This window comes from Ornithodoros turicata, chromosome 7, assembly GCF_037126465.1.
Source record: "Ornithodoros turicata isolate Travis chromosome 7, ASM3712646v1, whole genome shotgun sequence".
Lineage (NCBI taxonomy): Eukaryota > Metazoa > Arthropoda > Arachnida > Ixodida > Argasidae > Ornithodoros > Ornithodoros turicata.
The window spans coordinates 29844901-29870042 of NC_088207.1; the positions used below are offsets into that span (position 1 = coordinate 29844901).

The 25142-nt window shown below is 46.1% G+C and overlaps 1 protein-coding gene, 1 long non-coding RNA gene and 1 other non-coding gene across 4 annotated transcripts in view; 1 reads left to right on the forward strand and 2 right to left on the reverse strand.

The window, feature by feature from the left end:
• Positions 1–25142, forward strand: part of LOC135400775 (uncharacterized) — an 88621-nt gene that overhangs the window by 24774 nt on the left and 38705 nt on the right. The window lies entirely within an intron of this gene.
• On the reverse strand, positions 4356–12892 carry LOC135400776 (uncharacterized). The gene is made up of 4 exons (XR_010424645.1): positions 12862–12892; positions 12696–12796; positions 4890–4982; positions 4356–4681 (listed from the first exon to the last, which is right to left on the reverse strand). It is a non-coding gene; the product is annotated as an uncharacterized LOC135400776 (long non-coding RNA).
• On the reverse strand, positions 14226–14298 carry Trnar-ccg (transfer RNA arginine (anticodon CCG)). The gene has a single exon. It is a non-coding gene; the product is annotated as a tRNA-Arg (tRNA).

The following is a 25142-nucleotide window of genomic DNA, read 5'->3' on the forward strand; positions in this document are numbered from 1 at the left end:
AAACGTGCGAATTTATCTGCAAGGACTCTCTCGAATTCCTTGGGCACCACATCTCCGACGCCGGAATATCACCGCTTTCGAAAAAAGTTCAGGCTGTCCAGGACTATCCACGTCCCGCTTCCGTCAAACATCTGCGCCGCTTCCTTGGACTGATAAACTTATACAGGCGTTTTCTACCTGCGTGCGCAGTGCTTGTATGCCCCCTCGAAGAACTACTCAAGTCTGCCCCGTCCTCCGGTGCGGCGGCTGTACAGTGCATTTGATGCCGTGAAGAATGCTCTAGCGTCCGCCACAATGCTCAGCTATCCCAACACCACCTAGATACAGAAAGCCTGTTTACTCGTCGACGTGACGTAACAACTAAGAGTCAGCCAATCAGGACCGTGTTTTCAACTGCGGTAGCCAATCACGAACGTGCTTTCAGCGGTCGTAGCCATGGAGATGAACCACCGTCGTCTGCAACTAGTGATTGAACATCCCCGCGTACTAAATGGGAAATCTTTAAAATAAAGCGCAAAACGGTCGCATATCTTTCTCAAAATTGATTTTCTGGAAAGAGCGTTGCACTTTTTGTCTATTCGGGTCTACAGGTTCCAAGTTAGCTGCGATCATTTGCCAGTTCGTGAACTCGCAAAACGGCGACACGCAATAGCAGAAGAATTCTGACTTTATATGTCCACGTAGCCAAGGAGGGAGAGGAGGCAATAAGCAGGCCTTCTGCATCTAGGTGGCGTCTATCCTCCCCGCCATGACGCCCCGACATCCCTCGTACACTCTAAGAAAAAAAGGAGTACTTTTACTCCTTTTGGGGAGTAATTGCATTGCCACAAAAATAGTCCCTTTCGGGAGCAAATGAATGTCACAGAGTGAACACCGCATTTCACGCGCTGTTGTAAGAGTCCCAGGTACATAATTGGTGCGCATGCATGAAAATACTTTGAAGCAAACCGTCAACCGTGATATATCGAGTGATATAAAATCTTGCGCCATACTAGGGCACAATTTGCGAAGAAAAGTGCGCTAACTGTTTCTTACTCTGTGTGGCTGGAAAATTGCTACTTGGTCTGAGTTATACAGCCTTATGTCGTTCAAATTGACCAAGGGCACATATTTACGTAGACTGTTGCATTCAGGAGACCATTCGCGAAGTTTAGTGACAATTTGCAGTCCTGGGGAGTAAATGTCGGGACTAAATGTCCGGTTAGGGGACTAAAATGTGGAGTAATTGCACACTAGGGGAGTAGAAGCTGCAATTACTCCCCGTTTTTCTCCTTTTTTTCTTAGAGTGTAGTGCGAGTGTCCAACATGTCCTGCAAGATAATGTTGCGAATATTAGTGTTACCACCGGTGTTGCCAACGATATGACTATACTAATGAGCCGCCAAAACATTTGCCGCAGATTTTTGTAGATTCGTGCTTACACTCTAACCACTCCCCGACCGATATGGGAGATCTACCAGTCTTCTAGTAATCAATGTTGCATAGGGGGGGGGGGGGGATTTATTGGCAAAAAAGAAACAAAGAAAGGGGAAAGGTAAGCCATGCAGCACGCCGGCATGTTGCATGCTTGTTCGCAGCTCCTAGGGATTTGGACCAGGAGTACGCGATTGATGATCGATGGATTATGCGTTGCTTTTCCTCTCCTGGTGTATCGTGATCTGTAATTCATGTAGTGCACCTGGTGCAGTTTTGTTGCCGTGTACCTAGGCGTGCCTAGAACGGGATTAAATGACTTTTGGAGCACTTAGCGCGGGAAACACCGGACGCGTGACGGAGAGGTACGCAGGAAGCACACAGTTTTCTGTCTCGCGTCCAGTGTTCCCAGCGATAAGTCCTTTAAAATTCATTTTGCACTAGCAACGAACCCACGCTTGTGAGGGATTAACTGGCTTGCTAGCAACACAGAGCACAAGCGTAATATAGATTTCTTTTTTTCCTTCTTTGTAGACAACAAAGTGTTTCTTCATCTTCAGCGTTTCTGACCGCTCACATTTGAACCTATACTATACCGCTATATCCTTTGACCGCTATTTGAACCTTTGACCGCTATATTGTGTATCGCCATTAATTCCTTATCCTCCTAACTGTATAACCAACAACCGTAAACTTTTAAATAAAGTAATTCAGTTCCATTCAACCGAGGCCATTTCGAAAGCCCCGCCTTACTGCTGAGACGCTTCATACCTTCGTGATTATGTAGGTGGTCATCCAAATCATCATCTGCAGGAAGCAAACTCCAGAACATCGAAGCCATGGTCCATGATCGAAGCGCTTGGTTGTGACGTGTCGTAAGTTTCGTACGAATACGATGACAACAATGAAATGAATGGTATTGTTGGCAGTCTGGAGATCTCCGTGTGAGTCCGACGGTTACGATTTTCCTGTTTTCCGTTTTACCTTGCGTGACAGAAGGGCTCACTGACATTGCTGAATAGGTAGGAGTAAATTTCATGCTCGGGCGCATGTGCTCGACGTCGTTACTAATATGTAAAATCAATAAATCTACTTCGTTGCACGCTCAAATACAGCAATGTATACCTATATCGTGCAGAAGTCGTTTGAATGGCAGTGATTTTTTTTCTCACCCGGGCAGTTAAGAGGCTTTAACAAACAGCTTTACACTTTAAAATGCAGTGACACTTTAAAACGCCATTCCCAGAATTGACGGACACCTCGCATTAAAGTTGTCTTCACATGCCTACCCGTCTCGCTCCCATAGGAGCAATGCAGTTTCTTTTAAATGTGATCTTGAAGGTTACAACGTTATTGAAGAGGGTCTGAGGCAAACTAAGACAATCTTGAGGCTACCCGTTGGCTGAGGTAACCCCAATTAAACTAAGACGCATGGGATAAGGATTATAGGACGCATGGGATACATAGGACGATGGGATACATGGGACATTACAGGACGTATGGGATAACCCTATGTCCTGGAATTATCCCCGGATCTACGGGGACCCCAGGACCTAGGGTTGCCATAGGATATACAGCCCTAGGGTCCTAGTTACCCTAGGGCCTATCTACAGGGCATACGAACAAATTTTCAATAGGGACACTACTGTCCATATCCAGCAGTGAGGATTTCACCTTGCCTGAGAGCTTAAAAGCAGAATCGCAGGAGTAGAACCGCAAGACTAGTGCCCCAATCCTTCTGATACCGTAAGAAACACCTTGTTACCCCGTATCCATCACAGAGATATATACCCGGTGCTCCTTTTGAGTCTGGTTTCCTGTATAACACCACGCTTGTTACTCCGATGCTGAGCGAGAACTCAATCCCGTTTGCGGTGTTGCGTGACTAATTACACGGTTAGAGGAGCATTTCGATATGGTACGGAGGAACAAAGAATAGTGGCATTCGGTATTCGAATTCGCTTTGGACCAGCTCCCGTGGCGTAGTGGTTAAGGTGATCGCTTTCCACGCCGAGACTGGGAGGTGACACGGGTTCGAATCCTGTCACCGGCTGTGCTGTCTGAGGTTTTCCCTGGGTTTTCCGAAGACTTTCCAGACGAATGTCGGCACAGTTCTCCTTGAAGTTGGCCCAGGGCGCACATTAACCCCCCTGTCCCCCACCCCTTCCTGCTGTCCTCTCTCCATCTGTCCACGTCTGTACGCCACTCATAGCCACAGTTGCTTCGCGGCGATAACACGGAATCAAAAAAATATTGCTTTGAGCCTCCCTGTGGGGTCAGAACTACATCGCTTCGGTACACTGAGGATGCATATTAAGTAAAACGACCCTCGTGTCACTGGAAAGAGTTTTCCGGTAGCGATATATATAGGTATAAGGACTTCGCAGACTGCGTCGATACGATGCGACAGGGTGAATTTAGCAATCATTGCGCGTTTCGATCACAAAAATACATCACGTCTCATAAATACATTATGCGGTCTACTCCACCCGAAACTTTTATTGGCTTTTTTCTTTTTCTTTGCAAACGTTGTCCTCATGTAAAAACAAACCCAAAAATCTAGGGAATCTCCCCCCATGCATTTTAAACGGCCTGTCTCACTCAAAAACCGCCATCTTTTCCTGTGCCTCACGTTAACCCTGACACCGCCGACAGGGGGCACAACACACCGATAAATACCTCATAAATATTACTAATGCACGACGTGAGCACGTCGCATTGTTCAAGCAGCGCCACCTGCGTGCGGTGATGTAGACTTCAAGCAAGCAGGGGAAAAAATGGCGTCCTTTGATGTGAGACAGGTTGTCTAAAATGCATGGGGTGGGAATTTTCTCCATATCTAGTTTTGCTTCTACAGGGCGACAACGTACGCAAAAAAAAAAAAAAAAACAAAAACACACACACAATAAAAGTTCAGACAGTTGGCTATCAGTCTCTAAAAAGGTAGTACCATCTCGTATTTTTATGACCTGTTCGAAATATGTACTGATCGCTAAATTCATTATGTAATCGAGATATCCATCCAGTTGAAAAGTGCTTGCAATAGATACGTCGTTTTACATTACTCACTGTAAATCTTCGTTTGGAGTCCTGCATCTATGGGGTACCTTCTATCCCACGCAGGAAAGAAATAGTGGGGTCTCTATATACATCACAGCGCACTCATGTTCACTCGCGATAAGCTCCCATTCTCCTTCGTCGCCAAACGAAAAAGAATCAGAAGAAGAGTAAAAGTAAGTCTTCATCTTGCGGCGTTTTACTTCATGTACTAAGAAAAAGGAAGCAGAAATGAATATAGGCACGTACGTAGGCGCTATTTGTGGTCCAACAGCTGTCGGATATTAACACAGAGCAGCCGACACTACTTGAAGTCGTTATACACATTTGCAGAAGTTTAGGTCAGAAAATGTCAGAGGACGTAAGCAAAAACGTATTTCTGCATAAGCACATGCGTGAGCTGTTAATACACACCTCACCTTGCATGGTTCTTCTCCACTTGGTCGAAGAAATGGTCATACACTGTGCGCAAAGATAATGGACTGCTTGCACCTGCTGTGCACCTGCTGTATCTGTGGAAATGAGAAGGCGGACCAGGCTGCTCAAATTGCTCACCATAAAAGAACTACTCATAAAATCTACTTCACGCAATCCGATGCGAAGTATACTTGGTGGCCTCCTTACGTAATCGCCTCTCTAAAACCATGTGGACAGGCGACGTCATGAATCACTCGTTCTTCGCGCGAATCCACCCCAACTGCATCTACTGCCTCCCATCGAAGATGCCAAGGCCGTTAGAGTCCGTCTATCCATCGCCTGCGACTGAACGTCCCGTTCGCTGCAGCATTCCTTGATAAGATAGGTGTCGTTGGATCGCCGAACTGTTCAACTTGCGGAACTGTGGAGGACACGGAGCACGCTGCCGACGCTTCGACTCTAGTCGGCGAACACTGAAGAACGCCCTCGCGAAACTTGACAACCGACCATTTAGTGTTGAGAAGGTACTGGGGACCTGGCCAAAGCAACACCAGCAACCTGCGCTGTGTGCACTGACGACCTACCTCAAAGACATACGAGCTGATATAATCTTTTAATTCATTCAGTGCTTACACACGTCAAGCGTCCTGGAACAGCTGGTCGTACCAGTGCGACCTACGTTTCTATTTTTTTTTTTTATTTGTATTGTATTTTATTCTAGGTACACTTACCGCCGTATTCCTAAACGATCCTCAACTCGAGCTGCTCCTCAAGACCGGTTATGTGCTTCCCCTCTAAATGCCCCCGAGCAGAGGAAATCCTTCGTGTTTTCCTCGAGTTCGACGCGGTATAGCACTGGATCCCAATGACTCCTCAAGATGGAGGATTGCCATTTTCCTCCACTCACTGGAATTGAAGAGGCATGTCGAGTCGAGGGTAGTTCAAGAACACGGCCGTCAATACACGGAGTCTAGGTACTCGGTGCTATATGGACAGTGGAAGTGGAACGCGCTTAAGTAACATACCCCTAGGGCCCTTGTATACACGCTGCTGGAAAAAGCAAATATAACTGAATGCTGGGTACCCGTTATCTCGGACACAAGAAGCTAATTACATCACCGTCGCCGTACTCCAAGTACAAAACGAATGAGTTCTTGCCCTTGGGAAACAAGGCACTATTATGTATAATAACATTTCATCATGCTGATGTTTTCCACTGAACAGCTGCAGTTTACTTTTGCATAGTTTTCGACAATTATCAAGAGGGTATATCACCCGTGAGGCCCCACCTATTGTCTAGGTGACGAAATTTGCACTGTGCTACAGCGTTGACAGCGACTGCAACAACAACAACAACAACAACCTGTCTGTAGCCTTCTGTAGCCTGTAGCCTGTCACGTACAGTCATGTGCACGTACAGTTCGGTGACTTGGAGGGGTGATGTCTTTCCATTTTTAATTTTTCATCTTGACAGTTTTCTTTCTCTTTTCATTCATTTCATTTCCTTTGTGGGAGTTGCAGAATTCGTCAGGTGACGAATTCAATATCTTCCGTTTTTTTTTTTCTATAATCAAACTCAAACTCAAACTTCTTTTATCATATCGCTTTCGTTCCGCGCTTCCAATCTGCTAAAAACTCGCCGATGATCAGTGCACCCGCCAGTGAGACATAAACGAGACCGTTCTCCGTTGTACCGAACATCCACAGATTTAGGAAGGATGGAACCCGTGACACGGAGAAAAGAAACACGGCAGAGTTCGTTCCATCACGCGATACAGAGATCGTGTCCGGTTTGTTTGTTTGTTTTCTCTGTGTCTCAGGCCATCGTTGAAAACCATGTACCAGGGCTTACTTGCACGAAACTCTTTCAGTGCAACCCTCACCGAGCTCAAACAACGAATGCAAAACAACTCAGGGCTGCTCAGGGGCAAAGATGCTGACGCTAGGTATCGAACCTGGGTCATCTGGGTTTCCCCTGAGTTGTTCCAATTCGTAAATTTCTGGACGTTTGAGGCTTACGTTCTTACGTCGTCCCTAACCGTGGTCTGCTTCGGTCACTTCTCGTTGTTTACTCACCGAGTGTTTCACTCAAGCCTATTGCACTGCATTGAGTGAAACACATACTCGTCGAGTGTTGCACTCAATGCACGCCGAGTGCAATTGGCTTGAGTGCAACACTCGTTGATTGCTGCACTCAAAGAGTTTCGTGCAGGCGGGCCCAGATCGCCTACGCACTTGCTCTTTTGCCTTTGATCCCAAAATTTCCGCTCTTGTATAGGCCATTAAGCGTTCGTGTTTATATCCCCCTTGGTTTTTGGCTTTTCCCACATGTTTTCCCACAGCTATAAATGTGTTTATGAGTGCAAAAGAAACCCATGGTATCCAGTTATCGCATATCTCCTTACACCAATCTTGTCCTGCGGATTGGTTGGCATGGCCCGGTGGGAGAAGATTTGCTGCGGTAAGTGGATACGATGATAGGCTTTTGTCGCATTCATATGTAGCCGCACCTAATGTCGACCATGGTTTAGTGTTCCAAACTATAATATGCGCAAGGACACCCAGCAATGCTCACATCGTCTATATACGGACGGTTGTGTGCGCGGCACCACAGCGAATATATCAATATGCATAATGAGTACAAAACAGCTAAAGCCACTAGCGAGCCTATAATGCTGGCTAAACATCCGTGTCTACATGTACGCTGCTTCAATTCTGCTGCTTCTTCATTTCAAGTGCCTACGCCGCCTTCTACCGCCTGCGTATCATAAGAACCGTTATGGGTGACAGGCAGGCTAGAAGGACTACACATATCGCGTGCACGTAAATGCATGCACTCCGGAAGCCGCCATCAGCTGACCGCTCCAAAGCCTTCCGTAGCCTCAAATTGCAGTGGCAGAAAGTGAACCACATTATATAGGCTGCAAGTGCAGTGCATGAGGCAATAAAACCTATTAAAGGCTAAAAAGCTTGCCCGCGCGAGGACTGACAACGGAAGCAGTTGCGCGCTGCCAACATATGGAGAAGGTAACTGATAAAGTCGCGTAGACGCATGCAAGCTGGTGAACGAAATCTATGAGCTGCCGTGTGCCTGTCCCTTCTGTGTTACCCACGCTGAGGCTTCGTTTTTCATGGGTGTGTAGAAATAGCTACTGAAGTGAACATACGACGTAAGTGTCCTTTCTAGAGATGGGGACGAATCCAGAATTTTTCGAATCCAAGGAAGTTTCTACGAATCCAGGAATCTTACGAATCTCGAATCTTTCGAAACATTTCTTTAAAAAGAGATTAAAAAGCCAGAAAAAAAAGACACTTCTAGTGAAAAGCGGTTTGAAGCAGAATATGATATCTTTGTTTAGTGAAAAACAAATTAAATAATGCTTCAGTTTCAGGAGAAAATATAGCCATACAGTACTTCTTAAACGTAATTTATTTAACGTGTTGTTCATCGACTACAGGAAACGCATTAATTCTCGAGTCTGAATTATTTCCATAAAACTAAGCAACAGTCAAAAGCAAAACCAGGTTACTTTTAAACTTGTAATGTAACAGTTCCTGTCTAAACTCCTTCAATCCAGAGAAATGTAAACAAACAAACAAACAAACAAGAAAACACCTGCCGGCCAATGATCATCTCTAGGATTTAGACGTGGAGTCCAGAAGTCGGCAAGTTGGAGCGAGTACGGAAAGCCCCGTTGCTCATCCCTGATGAATGAATGAGATTACATCACGCAGGTGCCCGGTGAGAAGCGCAAAGGAAACTGTAACTATTTGTGTTTGCGGACGTAGAACTATTTTAAAAAATGAGCCGAGAACGCATTCGAAACACAAGTTTCCCAGGGATACATGCAGACGCAAGCGATAGACGGAAAAATTGCGTCCATTCATACTGGGATATCTCCGACGATATGCTCCTTAGGAAACCACTCGATAGTTTCACGCAACGATATGGGAATCGGCCTTTTTCTCTTCTTTCAGCTTGTTGTATAGGAACTCGTAACAGACAATGTTTACTTTCAAGTTTCAAAGCCTGACATTGAACACAATGTCACTTGCTTTCGCTCACGAAAGCAGTGTTCGCTCTAGCGTTAAAACAATGAGTCGTCCAAACATCTGCAGCTGATTCTTCTTTCGTGTCAACTGACATCTTTTCCGATTGTTGACAGCGTGACGAATCCTAGGAAGGGATTCGAGATTCGCGAATCCGAATCCCAGTGGTGCCCAGAACGGCGAATCGAATCTTTCGAATCAACCAACCATGTTTGTTTGTTTCTTTTTCAAATTGGCGCCTCCGGTGTCCGCCGAAAGCCTCATTGGCCGACAGGTGTTTTCTTGTTTGTTTATTTACATTTCTCTGGGCAGAGAGAGTTTAGGCAGGAACTGTTACATTACAAGTTTAAAAGTAACCTGGTTTTGCTTTTGATTGTTGCTTAGTTTTATGGAAATAATTCAGACTCTAGAATCAATGCGTTTCTTGTAGTCGATGAACAACCAATACGTTAAATAAATTACGTTTAAGAAGAACTATATAGATATATTTTCTCGTGAAACTGAAGCATTATTTAATTTGTTTTTCACTAAACAAAGGTATCATATTCTGCTTCAAAACACTTTTCACTAGAAGTGCCTTTTTTTTTCTGGCTTTTTAATCTGTTTTTCAAGAAATGATTCGAAAGATTCGAGATTCGTAAGATTCGTGGATTTGTAGAACCTTCCTTGGATTCGGATTCGGATTCGAAAAATTCTGGATTCGTCCCATCTCTAATGACTACATTTAGTGATGATGAGTGAGGAAATACGTAGATGCAGGTATCGACGGTGGCCGAGATACTCTCTAGATATTAATGAGGCTCGTGCGCATGACGTCACGCGCAGTCTTTAAACGCCTTTGAGACACGTGACATGGGAAAACATGGGTGGTGGTACTGCTGGAAGAGCTCGCCGTTGTCGGCCTCACAGCAGAGCCGTTTATAGGGAGAGTTTGGCCATCAGGAGGAGCCTAGCTTGAAGCGCGTCATGCAACATCACGGCTAAGCCACCTCCCTCGCCGTGCTCTATTGTTGTCTCAGCCGGTAGCCGACGCCATATTGATGCTGATCGTTGTTTACGATGCAAGGAGGGAAGACACGTGCGTACATTGTCCTTTGAAAGCCCTTCGTCCTTGAACTCTTTCAGTTTGGCAACAAAGCCCCCCTTATCACAGGCGGCTGTGGCTGATAAGCCGGTTATTCCTGTAGATTGCATTCTTTGCGACAGCAAAGCTGACGGACAGCATCAATATGGTGAGCACTAGATGGCTGATAAGCGGATTCTGCTTGGATGCGGGCTTTTTGGGCGGCGCAACGACGACTCTGACGTCAAAATAGGCTCCACCCATGAGGCGGCAAAAGACCAGAGAATGGCCAAACTCTCCCTATAAATGGCTCTGCCTCACAGAGGTGGGCAGCGTCACGACTAAAGTTTTGGGGAATGAAACTTTACTGCACGGTCCCTATACCGCAACAACTCACGGCATGCCATCCTACTTTGACTCCGGTGCGGCAATAGGTTTTCCCAAGTCACTTGACTAAACGTGACGTCACCGCATGAGCCTCATTGCAACTGCAGTGATGTCTGTTTCCTGGGTGAGTGCAACGGTCAATTCAATAGACTATTATTCGCAATAAAGTAATCTCCGTCTTCTTCCCCTGTCATATGGGCAGTCTTCAATAATGAATATTAAAAGGGAGTCTGGCCATTAATGGGACATGCCTATACCTGAAGTTCCACCCACTTTTTGAGCTGTCTATCCAATGACGTCTTGATATCCGGGGTATTATTAATCAGCCTATGCTCACACTCTAAGAAATAAACTTCACCGCATAGCACGCTCTTGGCCAACCATCATCTCGAATGATATCGTTATCTGCCCTGATTTGTTGAAAACGGGATGCGTGCGCCTTTTTTGTGACACTTATGCTGTTCATAATCGTCACAAAAAAGGCGTACGCCTCCCGTTTTCAACAAATCAGGGCAGGTAACGATATCATTCGAGATGATGGTTGGCTAGGAGCGTGCTATGCGGTGAAGTTCATTTTTAAGAGTGCACTATCTGTCCCTCATATCCTACATGAGCAGCGCCATTTTGGGTGGCAAGTGGATTGAATAGGATTGACACGGACATTTCTCGTGATTTGCAAAACTGGTGGATTTTTGTGCCAATTTGATGAACGCCGCCTATAGACGATGTAAGGCACGTCGAGAATTGTCGTCTGCCATCGGTCGTTGTTCCACTGCCGGCTGAACCATCTGCTGGTAAACATCCCGTCGTAGGCACGATTTTTTAAATTAAACAGCATGACTAGCTGGAATAAAAAAAGCAAGAAAGTCTGCTATTCATAAAATTTAGTAATGAAATCCAAAATTGTACAGCACCAGTGCGTTTTTTTTTTCTTATTATTATTTCGTCGTGGCCGCTGTGTTCACGAGGCCTAACAACGACGACAAAGCATTTTATTGTCTACATGGATGATGATGATGATGGGATGGAGCGCTGTGGCGGTACACTGCCTCATTGTTATTGGGAAAGTGTATTGTGTAGTTGTAAGGCGTAACACGCCGTAAAACGAACTTTGGGAGTTTCCTCATGCCTGGAAAAGCATTTGTATGCAGAAAAGATATCCGTACAATGCCTCACAAACGAAACAAAGGCGGATAAGCTCCTGATCGACAGACAATCGTCTCGCTGCTTCCCACTCTGGAGCCGAAGCACAATACCTATAATTGGCGCTTGATCCTGTCATGGGTCGAATGCGTGGAGAAATGAAAGAAAGAGCACACCCTATTGAGCAAGAACTTCAGTCTGGGCCAAAATATGGCCCTCGAAGACCCTCTCAAGAATTTCTCTCCTCTCGAATGCCCTTTAGACTCGCGGTAATGAAGCACTGGATGAGCCCCGTCTTCAAAGCAGAGAAATAAGTTCACGAGATGACGTCAAACGCTAAGAATATACCTTTTTAGAAAAACAGGCGCCGCCTGTGTATTGTCATCAAGCAGGGGAACTACCTATGGGGGTAGTCCCCTTTGTACAGACACTAACTTCACGTTACAATCCTACAATCTAGGTAACAACACTCTCTAGGAGAGTTTGCTTTTCGTACTGGCCATAGCAAGAGAATAATCCAAACATGGGAGAGTCGTTGCGGAGGACAGTACAGTCCTAGCGAGCTGGCTAGAACATGATTTGCCACTCACCCTGAACGTGGCGGAAAAGTCGAGTAGACGTCAGCCAGCGGCGAGAGCGCTCCGCAAGACCGTACCGTACTTCTTCGCGGACTATGTGGCTACGAAGCCCTGCCCTGACAGCCTGTAAAATATAGCTGCATCTCCGAAGTCTGGGCCACCGAAAGCCAGCTGGAAACGGCGGATCGAAACTTCACAGTTTATTTCGGTAATTATTAAAGCCAATTGTTTACGCAGAGTGCGCGGAATGGGCAACGGTTCTAGGAACCGTACGGTGGCACAGGCGACAGCCGACAGCTGAAGTATTTGTGATAGCAAAAAAAGCAAGCGCCGTATTGGCACTAGCATTATCACTCTTGTGTTTCCATTCTCCAGGTACAGAAACAATCTGTACGGTATAATGTACGTCCATATAGAAACGGTGCGTCGTCCAAACTAGGAACAATATGCAGCCGGCCATGAGTTTTGAGGTTGTATTCCACTGTAGGCAGTCATGTGAAATATCTTGCTTGACAAAACCACCCGGTGTGGGGATTGAAACGAAGAAAAAAGGAGAAATTTGTGTTCACTTCCGGTTTGGCTCTTACCATGAAGTTAGCATTAGCTACAGCCCCTCTGCTGAAGTCAAAAGGTGCTCGACCGAGATAGGACCGTCTTGAGATAGGATAAAGTATTCCGCAAGCTTTGTCTGGAATCGGGGCTTATTAAATTCAATGAGATAAAACTATTCGGCTGCGAATGTAATTGAAATACCTTGCACCGTGAGTCCGACCATCATAAGAAGCCATGTGGCAGCGTTTCTTTAGCTTCTTCTTCCTCTCTCTTTAATTTATTTCTGGGTCCGGGCAGTCGGTTTAATTCGGCAACCACGGAGCCCCTTTTGGCGTCAAGGGAGTACTCTGAGATCGATATTGAGCTTGGAAGAACGTCAGATGAAGAGCGTTCTGATAACTTCCAGCGGTGATGTGAGCGTTGAACTGCAAAACTCTTCCGCGTTACTATCTTTCGATCTTACAGGTTTGGTTCTCTTTCACAGACTTCCCGGACGACATGAACGTTGCTATAAACTGACTGCCCTAATTCACACTGTCATGGCCATTGCACATATGCCCAGTGCGCCGACCTGGCAATGGAACCTATTGTTCATATAGATAAAGATGCAGTTCCTGGATCGCAGACGCCTTTGCTATAGTCGGACATTCGAATTTGAGCTCGCCGCACGTGGCTAAGGTCACACGACACCCTTCCCTTCCTCCCCCGAAAAAAAAAAAAAAAAAGAAAGGACCGCGTTTTTTCCCCCTTTTTTTTCCCCAACTTGCGGTTTTTGCACCCATCTGCTTCATTATCGGTCCGATACATGGAAACATTTAAAAAAATCCCGTTTGTGGGAAGCTCATCTCGAAAACCGCTGTTCCCTGTTCTGCACAACAGAAATAGGAACTTCCCATTTTCCTCTGCCTCGAGGAAGTGACCCAGTGTGCCGTATTGGAGATGGTGCGGTACAGTAGAAGCGAGAGGCACGGATACAGAAAGGCACGCACGCGCACTCTAATCTACAAACACTCGTACTTTTTTTAACATAAAGGCGCTAAAAGAGACAAACACAGACGACATACACACAACTTCTGTGTTTGTCTCTTTTAGCGCTTTTATCGTCAAAGAAATGTACCAACAGGCCCAAATGGATGTTTTAGTGTACAGATACTATGTCGTACGTGTTGGCTGGTTCTAATGGAAACATCTAGCTCGACATCTTTGGGTATATTTTACAAACGAAACACCAAAACAAGTTCGCGTTTGCCGTGTGCCACTGACACGAACTCCTTTCGCGAAGGTGTCCTTTGCAGCTGTAAAGGACCCCTAATGGGAAGGAATTCAAACGGGTCCGCGTGTCAGGGGTATTATACCTACAAAAATAGTCTGAGAGGGGCAAGAAGGAAAGAGGAAGGATAGTTAGTAACGTTTCCCCTTGTGGCGATTTCAACACTCACGTCACACATGCGCCTTTGAAACCTCGTGTGACCATGTCATATTTCATTACCACCTACCTGACCTTTGGGCTCTGTTGCATCTGTACTACATTGGTAAAATATTCGTGTAAAACATTCGTACTCGTCCGCCCCTGGTGGGACTCGAACCCACAATCTTTGGTTCCGGAGACCAACGCCTTATCCATTAGGCCACAGGAGCCCTCTCTTTTTCTAAACAAACGTTGATGCAATGATGATATGTACAAGAGTGGGGCCTAAAATATACATTATTTACTGTTTCTCATATCACATAGTTTCACGAAGTGCACGAAGCGCTGCGTAGGTTTCGACCCGTAAGCCAAATAACGTGGAAAGGAGATACTGTAATGATACACAGAGCAAGGACAAAGCACCTTAAATGACAAATCCCGTGAAGCCTAGCCCAGCTGTACTCTACCAGTTCTCTGGTGTACTCTACCGTCAGGACGATGCACAGTGTTCCAAATGTCAACATAATCATGCTACGCAAGTAGGTCGGCTTTCTGCGCAGCTTGGCAGTTTCCCTCTTCCACTATAGACCTATCCCTGTTTGTAAACAAATGACGTCATAGTGTTCGACAGCGCCACCAATGTGGTAGAGTTGAACTACGGAACCTAGGCGCAAACGAGGTCGCGCCCGAAAGCCACGGTCTTGAGGGGATTACGATGGTCCCCGAAAGGGACGTGACCTTCGGTCCTACTTTTCTTTCAATAGGAGGCAGCGAACAAGTGCCCATTTGTGGAACCCAGCCCTCCTCTTCCGATTTGTTTCGGTTTCAGTCTGTCTACCAACGTCATGGTGACGTTTCTCGGGTAGAGGTTTATTGCCCGTGGAGCCATCCATCTGGGCCCTCTCACAAGCAATACATACTCAAGAGAGGCACCTACAAAAGAAGCCGAAACCCAACGAGAGAGAGCACGAGATAAGTCGTGAGATAGAGATGGTAATAGAGAGATAAACCGGCAGCCATATTTGAAGCCACCCTTGGTGGCGCCATGTTGACCTCACCTTGCCTTGTTTGCAAATGGCGGACATAAGGGACTTATGCGGTGAGCGTCCTTGCGCGCTTACGCTTCAAAATTCCCCGGCATTTATTGGTTCCGTAATGCCGCCAACAATTTTTCCCAAGCCCACGGAAGAGACAATATGATAGTCACATAACCAAACAGTGTGATTGCGAGATGTATGAATATAAGACCACCAGATAACTCATTGAGGCCGAAAAGATACCTAAACTTGGAACGTCGTGTCCCAAGTAGCACAATGTACTGAAAGTTGAGTGCAATAGGGGTGGACGGTATGTGTCTTATCAATGTTCTTTCGTTTCACCCCGTCTGTTCAAGGCCTTTTACCTACCCGTCCACCCCTATTGCACTCGACTTTCAGTACATTGTGCTGCTTGGGGTGCCAGCACCATGTCTTTGGCGCTGTCTGATAAGGAACCGGCTTTACAGTGAGTTCAGCTGATTGTTTTCGTGCAGAAAAAGTTGAATTGGCTCCAGCGTACATGTCCCACGGCCGCTTCGTGATGCGCACTCGCGTTTCATTGGTCCTTCGCTTCGCTCTTCGTTCGTTTTGGCCTTTCACCATCACCACCACCACCATCCCTTTGGCCTTGCGACAACGGCGAGCCCTTTCACCATCACCACCACCACCTTTTGCCTAGCGTTCCCTTAGAAGTCGGCCCAGGACGTACATTCCCCGACGGCGTCGGTCGTGACGTTGCCCACCTCTGTGATGCAGACAACGGCGAGCCCTTTCACCAGCACCAGCACCACCTTTTGCCTTGAATGAAGGAGTGCGAGAGAGAAAAGAGAGGGTCGCCTACTGGCATCAAAACTTGGAGCCTCGCCAAGGCGGTTGGGTACTCTATTCCCTCTCGATATCGTTGCCGAAACCATGTTTTATTTTTATTTGTATTTTTGTGGTAGAGTCCAAGGCATGGAGTTATCTTACACAGAAAACATATTCATCAGGTGGACCCTGCTTGTTTTTTTTTTTTTTTTTTTGTGCTGTTTTTCTTCTTCTTTTTCATTTAATGCCCTTGGTCGTCTTGAGGTTGGTTTTTCTGTTTTCTTTTCTGTTCACGAGTACTGGAGTAGCCTGACCACCCGACTCGGGTCTCTCATCTCCACATTTTGTATATCTCAACCAACCAACCAATCAATCAATCAAGCCCGAAAGTTCACTTCCGATGGGCCGGTATCGCGGTATATGGGGCGGAATGATGCGCGTAAATAAATTGAATTTTCTGGATTAAACTCCGAAATTCGCCAAGTCAACGTAGCGTGTTTTTATTTTTCATGTTCCTTTTTCTTTTCCCTTTTTTTTTTTTTTGAGACGGAGAACGCATAAATTTACCTAATTTCATTACAAAGTAAATCCCCTTTGACAATAATAGTAACTGATTACAAATTCCGAAAACCGTCTTTTCGAATCGCGTCAATCAACCTTTTCCACAACGCTTCTGGGCATGCTCTGTGACCCTGATGGCGCCGAAGATGGTTCTCTGCATATTCAATAGATGGCGCCAATATAGCGCGGGCCGATCGTGTTTCGCTGGACAGCCGCTAGGATATGACGCGACTGTGAAAAAGGTCCATTGTCCAGACCGCCATGAGTTTTCTGTCAAGCAGCGACGCAAGGAATACATGGACCTCTGCTTCCTTTTCGATGCTTCTGCTCGTATAACGGCAGAAGGTTAGAACGCCACAGTTATTTGAAACATAAGTGAAAAAGAAACTGGAAGAGGGGTGTCACCGTTACTCTCCGCCACCTTCTTGCATTAACTTGACAGCGAACGGCCGAAACAGCCTGTAGGTACTTATTACGTCAACAACAACAACAAAAAACAAAAACAAAAAAACACGGAACCTTCCTATAAAGAAAGGCAACGCTCCGTCGCGATTGCCCTCAGTCGATGAATGCGAAGTCCACGAGAATCCATTTGCAAGTGATCGATCGACAAAGCCATCGAATCGCTCCAGCGCAAAGTGGGAAATAAAGGTAAATCGGAACACTGTCGGAATTCTGGGCTCTGCCGGAGAGTTCCTCCGCGAAATTGCAGTCGACAGGTCGCTGCTCCGAAACGGAGGCGGGGTCGATACGTTCAATTCAAACTTCCCGTTTCTGGTAAGGACAAAATGTTTGTTAATCGTTATCGTGTCCCTGATTCCATTTTAGCAATAATCCACTTTGAGGCTTCCCACGTGAACTTCACTGCATAGCACGCTCCTAGCCAACCATCATCTCGAATGATGTCGTTATCTGATGTCGTCATCCGATTATCTGACGTTTGATGATCTGATTATGATCTGATGTCGTTATCGTTATATCGTCGTCTTGTTTTTTGAAGACGGGAGGCGTACACCCTTCTTTTGACGGTGGTGGTGATGGTGAGAGGGCTCGCCGTTGTCGGCCTCACATATGTGGGCAACGTCACGAATGACACACTGGGGATTATGCGTCCTGGGCCGACTTCTAAGGGAACTGTGCCGACATATGTCTGAAAGCGTCTGAGGAAAACACAGGAAAAACCCCAGACAGCACAGCCGGCACCGGGATTCGAACCCGGGTACCTCCCAATCTCGACGTGACATTGCCTTTTTTGTGACACTTATGCTGTTAATAATTCCATAATTCCATGGGCAATGGGGGAATGAGGGACACTGGGGAGGGGCGCGGATGGCTGCCCTACCTGCATACCGCGAGACCAAATGATGTGGGGCTATTCACTAAGCCCTAACACGCGAAAGAAGGTCAAAGTCATGAACAGACTTTGAGGTCAAGGCAGGGCAGGGCTCATGATGCCATTTCTGAAACGCCCGAAACATGTCGTAAAAATAGCTACAAAACAGTTGTTCTTTTAGGCTCATCAGGTATGAGGATGCTTCATCTGTTCTTCATACTTGTCTCATCTCGTTTGCCTGAAGGAAGAGGGAAATACGTTATAATTGGAGCAGTATAAATAACTGTACATTTAGAATAAAATTAGATATCGATGAGAAGACAATGCGATACATTTTCACTGATAATGATTTCCAACTGATGATAATATAATAATGATAATAATTTCCAATTTCTGGTTACTCTGTAGTATGATAACTTGTGATTTTCTTTCACATTTAAAGCATTCACACCGTGCGAAAGATAGCAAACCGGGTGTACATACAATGTAGTAGTCGGGACGGCAGCTTGCGACACTCTTGTCTGCGCCCAGTCGTTTACCCCATCTCAAATCTCCAAGACCTGCTGCAAGATCATTTATTTTCAGTAACGCGAAGCATATCATCCTTCTTTAAATACAACACTGGAAGAACATTTCTGAGGGCAACCAAGGAAACGTTGGTTGCAGAACCACTGGCACACAAGCAAGTACATTTCCCTAACGAAGCGACGAGAAGACATAAACGGATTGTCCTTGTGCGTTTCGTCCGTCCATGTCTGCCCGTGGCTTCGTTACGGACGTAAAATGCCCTGCGAAAACGCAACTCTAATCGGTAATTCCCGCACTGCTCATCACCCTCTCAATGTCTGTAGCACGTGCACTGCGCGCCCACGGCAAACAAACTGGGAGAAAATGGACCTGGGGGCTGGGGCTGAAACAGCGCATGCAGATGGGCTGAAGCAGGAGTAATCATAGGCTTCGAGCAACACCTAAGCGGCTGCCCTTCGCCCGAACTCATTTGCCAGACCACGGTTATGCTTGCGAAGCATCACAGCACAATAGCGTCTGCGGCACGTTTCATATCTGCAAGTCAGAGAAAGGCACTAACTAGATCACCACACAACCTCTGGGTCTCTTGCAATATTCTATTTTTCCTTTTCGCTATAAGTTAGCGTACACAAGTGAAAGTGATGAAAGCTATACTTGGGGACAAGCTAACTCCTACAGCTCAGTTCCGCCCACAAATTTAAGGACGTCTGTGATTGGCTTAGGCAGGCGCATATGACGCCTCTGAGACGTATACACAGTAAGTCATTTTACATCTTTATTCGCTCAAAACAGGCGTATTATTGTAAAAACACCCTTTGCTATCCCGCATACTGAAGCGAAGTGTGCAAGAAGAGCATTACTAAAAATGTTGGTTGAATTTGGAGTTGGAATTAAAAAGAAAAATATCGGGATGGTGGCTCCTAAGTGAAAGTGCAATATCGGCATACACCACAGTTTATCCAATGCCGATCACTAAGGGCGTAAAGCGAGGTATTGAAAGAGGTGTTTTACGTCCAGTACACCTTTTCACACCCCATTTGAACTGGGAATATGGTGTTAAAATTGTGTTTTAACTCGTGAAAGAAAACCATGCTGGTTTCACAGCTCCGCGCGCTCAGCAAGTAATCACATTATAGACGATAACCTGAGTTAAAAACACAGTATTTGACACGGAAGGATGTTAGGAATTTAGCTGGTATCTTGAACTCGTTGCAGGCGTACGTGTTAATTGAAAAAATGCATTCCCGTCACCGTTACAAACGTTTTCCTCCGCACTACACTTAACGAACGTGCCCCAACAAATTGTATTTCAGTATATGGTATATCCGATACGCCAATATAGGCTACTTGGGCACTCACGCTGGTCCCACAGTGTTGCCAATGCAAGGATTATAAAATTCTCTGGACTAGGACTTTTTAATATGCATTTGGTTGGTTTGGTTTGGTTTTAAGAAAAAAAATAAAATGGAGATTTTGGCTTCACTAATGTGAGGCCCGCAACACCACATCACTTGCACCAGTTACTTTGGTGGAAAACTCCTGGAATGATGATGCCAATGAAGGTGAGCAGGATGATGGCGATGCTGATGCTGATGATGATGATTAGTGGTGGTGGTGATTCCGACAGCAAGCAAGTACACACACACTGAGATGTCACAGAACGAGCAAACAGTCGAACAGCAGAACACAAATAGGCTCAAAACTTGTAGTCTGCATCAATGTCCAGGAAAAGTTTCACTATGGCGGAGAATGCCGCCTGACAGTGTGATGCCAAGGCCCAAGCACTTTTGGAATGCTGAGCTGACGTCCGTCCACTGCTTCCAGCTCCGACTGTAGAAGGTGACGAGCTTCTGTGTATCGTATGCAGGACATCAAAATGTGCTCTACATCTTCCACAACACCGCACATGGAGCTAGTTTGGGGAGGCTGCTTTCCCGATCATGTGTAGAAAGCTACGGCTGTATGGGACCTTCAGACGAAACCGGTGGATTAGGGTCTCCATGGACCGAGGAAGCGAGACTGGGACCACGAACGAAAAGTCTGGGTCTATGCTGATCAGTGGCGGCCTTCCAGAATCACTATGCCACAGGTCTCTGCTTAGTCTCTTCGTCAAAGTAGAAGCATTTATATGCAAAGTATATGCATTTGAACAACCCCATTTGACGCACTTCTAGCGCATGAGAAGCACAGGAATGCTAAGCAAACGGATTCGAAACTTGCCATCTTGCAAAAGGTAGTGTCGTTGAATTGAGCTAAATCAACTCACTTTAGTGAGGTTAGTCAGCCGGACATATGAGAAGGTCCTCAAGAAACGGGTGATAAAATTTAATTTTGATACGCTTCACGTAATATACGAGGGTCATTCCTGTCTAATTTCGTTCCTAATTAGTTCTTCCTTTACGTAAAACCGTTTGATTTTCTTTTTGTTCTTTTTTTTAATCCAGTGGTCCCGGTACGGAACCACATCCGAATCGACTTAATTTATATATGATCGAAGATGAGAGGATGGGCCAATCCGCAATGTTTACATTGCTGTAAAATAATTATACTGCTCCACCGTACAACGAAGAACAGGCTTACAATCTTTGTTCCTCTCCCTGGCGAACATTAGAAGGCGGATTTGGAGGCGAAAGAAAAATTCTTTCCCGGAAACAGTACTGCAAGCGATACTGCCCCGACGATTTGGAGGGAGACCATTATATACTGTAGTTATGCTAAATCGCGTCGTTCAGCGGGAACGCACACACGATGATGATGAGGTGAAGGAAGATGTTGAATATTAATTTAAAGCGTGTGACAAAACCGTGCGCACAGGAATCAGAGAACTTGCTAGAAGACACGTGAAATGCTTTTGCAAACTTATTGAACGCCCACCGTATTCTATAGACCGCGTTTCGTTCTCATCTTTTCTCAACAATCTTCTCATTTATTCCTTTTGTTTAATAAGTCACTTTGTTAGTTCGGAAGTGAAGCGATCGTATGCAGGCCTGGTAATTACGCTCGCGATCAACGAACACTGTTGTTAATAGCGTCTCATGCGAACAGTTTCTCTTTGAGCCAGGAGCATCACCAGGTCTAGCCCTCGACACGTTAGAGAGAACCAGTGTACTTTACACCTGAAAAGGGCAGGCCCTTTGAAGCAGCCGTGGTTGCTATACGATGGCAAAATGAGGACGTCTTCTGAATTCGAGAACCAGTCAAAATACAGTACAGTATTTCGAACAAAGACACTCTGTGTTCGATATACCAGTGCCCTCGACCTGTATGGCGCTTTCGCTAGGATCTACTTCCACCGGATCGCTGCGTTTTCCTCCCCTTTCCACGGTCAGAAAGTCCAGCGATCTGGTGAATGTGGACTGAAGCAGAAGTCTCAAGTTGGTAGCCGTCAATATTTCGAACAGTTCGAAATAACAGCGACCTGTGCAGTCTTTTCCAATGCACTTTCACCAGATCGCTGGATCTACGTTTTAACAAGCGGGTCCCGATCTGAGGCTTCTGTGCTTCAATTCGTTCATTTTTTTTTCTATTCGTCATCATCATTATATATTTTTTGTTGTTCATCTGAATATATGTAGGAAGGCGCTAGACCCGTGCTGAATAATGATAAACGAACAGTTTTTTTACTTCACTTTTACTATAAGCGATAAAAAAAATAAAAAAATTGACTTTGGCTTTGCAGCCCTGTACATGTTCTTTATCCGAATGTTTCCGATTAGGCCCGAAGGCACTTTGAAGGACGGGATTAGTTAGGTATGACAAGACGAAATAAACGACCTTCGCTTGACACGGCTGAACACAATCTACATTGAATGGTCGTGCGTTATAGGAATACATTAGTCCTTATGCGGCTCGTTGGAAGAGCGTGGCGTTCCGCAATGATTTCTAATTAGTGCAGAAAACTCGCGGTGCATGATTCCGTATACGGCTTCGTAAATGTGGGGTTCTGTGGAATCATTGGCAATTGATATAAAGTGCTTTACGTTTACTTGGACTGTTTGGATGGCTCAGACTAAAGCCTACGACGGAAAAGTGTTCAAGTTGCCACAAGAACTTCAGCCAACGGAACAGGGTTTTGTATACATCCTTGTACACCGAGTGCTAAAGGGTTTGAGAACCGCATCTCTAACCGCATTTGTTTGATTCAAAGTTTGTAACGTTGTAGTTCGTATATTCGAAACACAAAGTCATATACTTGTCTCCGGTGCACGCTGCTTTCGTAATAGCACTAAAAGAGCGCTAAAGTGCAAAAGTTTCTCCTCGCGAAATGGAAGGCGTCGTTACTCTGAGAAAGATTCAAAAGGAACGGGATTCATCCCTCGCGTCGTTTTTATGGGCGAACGAAACCGCAACTTACGCTTTCCCTTTCTACCCTTCTAAAGAAAGGCGGCAATGCGAGCAACCTGTCATTGGTCTCCTCAACCGATTTGCTCAATCATCGCGGGAGATGGTTTGAAGAGACCAATGACAGGTGGCTTCGAGCTTCATGAGAAGGAGAGAAGAGGGAAAGCGTAAATTTCGGTTTCGTTTGCGCGTGAATTACGAATGACGCAACGGATGAATAGCGTTCCTTCTGTATTGCTGTCAGGGTAACGTCATCTTTCAATCCGCGAAAGTTTTGCATTTTAGTGCCCCTTTAAGAGAAAATGCCCTTCCCAGAGCTCGATAACCAGAGCGCGACGCCAAACGAAGAATTTTCCCGCGGGGCAGCAGATAGTTACTATAGTAAATGGTACGGCTCTCACCTTGCCATAAAAAGGAGCGCGCATCATTCTTTACGATAATACGTATTATTTGCCAGGAACTGAAGGAGAGAGCGAAGGCTCGTCTCTCGCGGTGCCAGCTTTTGAGTGTGTGATAACTTCCGAAGGCGGGATCGCATCGACATAGGACTTTGCTCGGAATATTCGAGAGATCAATTCCCCGCAACGTCAGCATAAGTTCCTCCAAAAGCGGGAGAAACGTTTCACAACCCCTCCGTGTCTGCTTGGAGGCTCCAAAAACGACAGAGATCTACTCTGTCCTGGGGCCCGATGCTGAACTGAACATACCGTTCGCTATCGTTATTATTTGAAGTTGGCGCGCTCCAAACGTTACGCGACGGCACGTGAAAACCGTTTCTTTGGCAGCGCTGTTGGCCTCCTCAAAGTGTGCCTCCCCACCCTGGCATCAGTGCGCTCCTATGCCCCGCCAATGTGGACTCTTCGCAGGCCTCCTGTATGTGACCACATTCCTGGTCTTCTGAAGAAGACATCTGTCCCTCCTGCTGTTGCTCATCACCTTGCACTGGAGCACCTCAGCTCAGCATACGACTCCCAGAGTACACCGATGGATCAGTGTCTCGGAGCGCATCAACAGCAGCCCTCTAAAACCCACATGACTACCTCGAAGTGGCGCAGAGGTGGTGGTGGTGGTGGTGGTGATGGTGAAAGGGCTTGCCGTTGTCGGCCTCACGTATGTGGGCAACGCTGTGGCGTATGTGGAAGTGGCGCAGAAACTTCCCTACGAAACGTCATCTACCGAATCGGAGCTCTTCGACATACAGGTCGCGTTGAACCACATCGCGGGGTCAGCGCCTGGAGCGTGGACTGTGTTCACAGACAGTAAGGGCGGCGCTAGAGATTTTGACAAATTATTGTACCAGAACAATCGGCGGCCAGACACCATGATAATCGCAACATACAACCTGCTTCTGTCCTCGGGTCATAGCCAATGCTTCCAATGGGTACCCAGTCACACCGGCCTGCACGGAAACAACCGCGCAGACACCTTAGCACATCGTGCCCATGGGGATGCCACCTTGATTAGCTGTCAACTATCACTTTCGGCCTCAGCATGTCGATTGCAGATACGCCGGCTGCGCCACAGCGGTACTCGGCAGTTTCAAGAGGGCGCTGTCCGATTCAACGATCTCCTCCGGTCCATCGACCCGACGATGGATTTTGTTGCCACACAACACTGCTCGCGTAAAGAAGCGTCGATTATACACCGTCCACGACTAACGACTGCGACTTAGCGTCGCCAGAACCCTACTGCTTCTCTATAAGATGGGTATTCTCCGCTCGCCGAAATGCCCTACTTGCGCTGTTGAAGCTGATATCCCACATCCTCTCCTTGACTGCCTCAGATTCGACATCTCTCGAGCCACCTTCAGACGACGCCTTCTCGAGTTGCAGCGCACAGACTTTTCTCACCCTACTCGGCCCAGTACGACATCTCACACAGCAGTTTGTGACCAAAGCAGTTCTGACCTTCCCCGGCGACACAGGCCTCATGCACAGCCTGTGACCTCAAGTCTTGTGTCATCTCATTCGTCAGTGCCCCACCCTCACCATCTCACCCTCAAGCACATTACTTTCATCTGTTTTTTTTAAATATCTTTCCTCCTCTTTTCATTTTAAAATTTTTTAATTTATGTTCTGATTATTTACTTGCGGAATAATAAGCCGACACTCCGTTTGGCTGATCTTTCCCACTTTTTTTTCTAATAAATATATCCCCTCTTCATGAGGGGGACCTTTGTGAGACTTCTAACATCAAATGACGCAGCCCAATGTGACATGAAATTAACTCAAAGCACCACTACAGCTAAATAAAAAGATAATTACTTTATTTGCTATTACAAAACAACCTCGCACAAAAGTCTCAGCAGTCAAAATATAAATACCGTTAGTGAACATCACTCGCTTCCACGAATTTACGAAAGAAGCCGGAAATCTTTATAGTTTCCGATTCTCCTAGAGTCGGTGACGTCATCAACAGTTGGCATCGCTCTCCTAGCAACCGCTCGAGCTTCCGGGCTCTTCCCCCA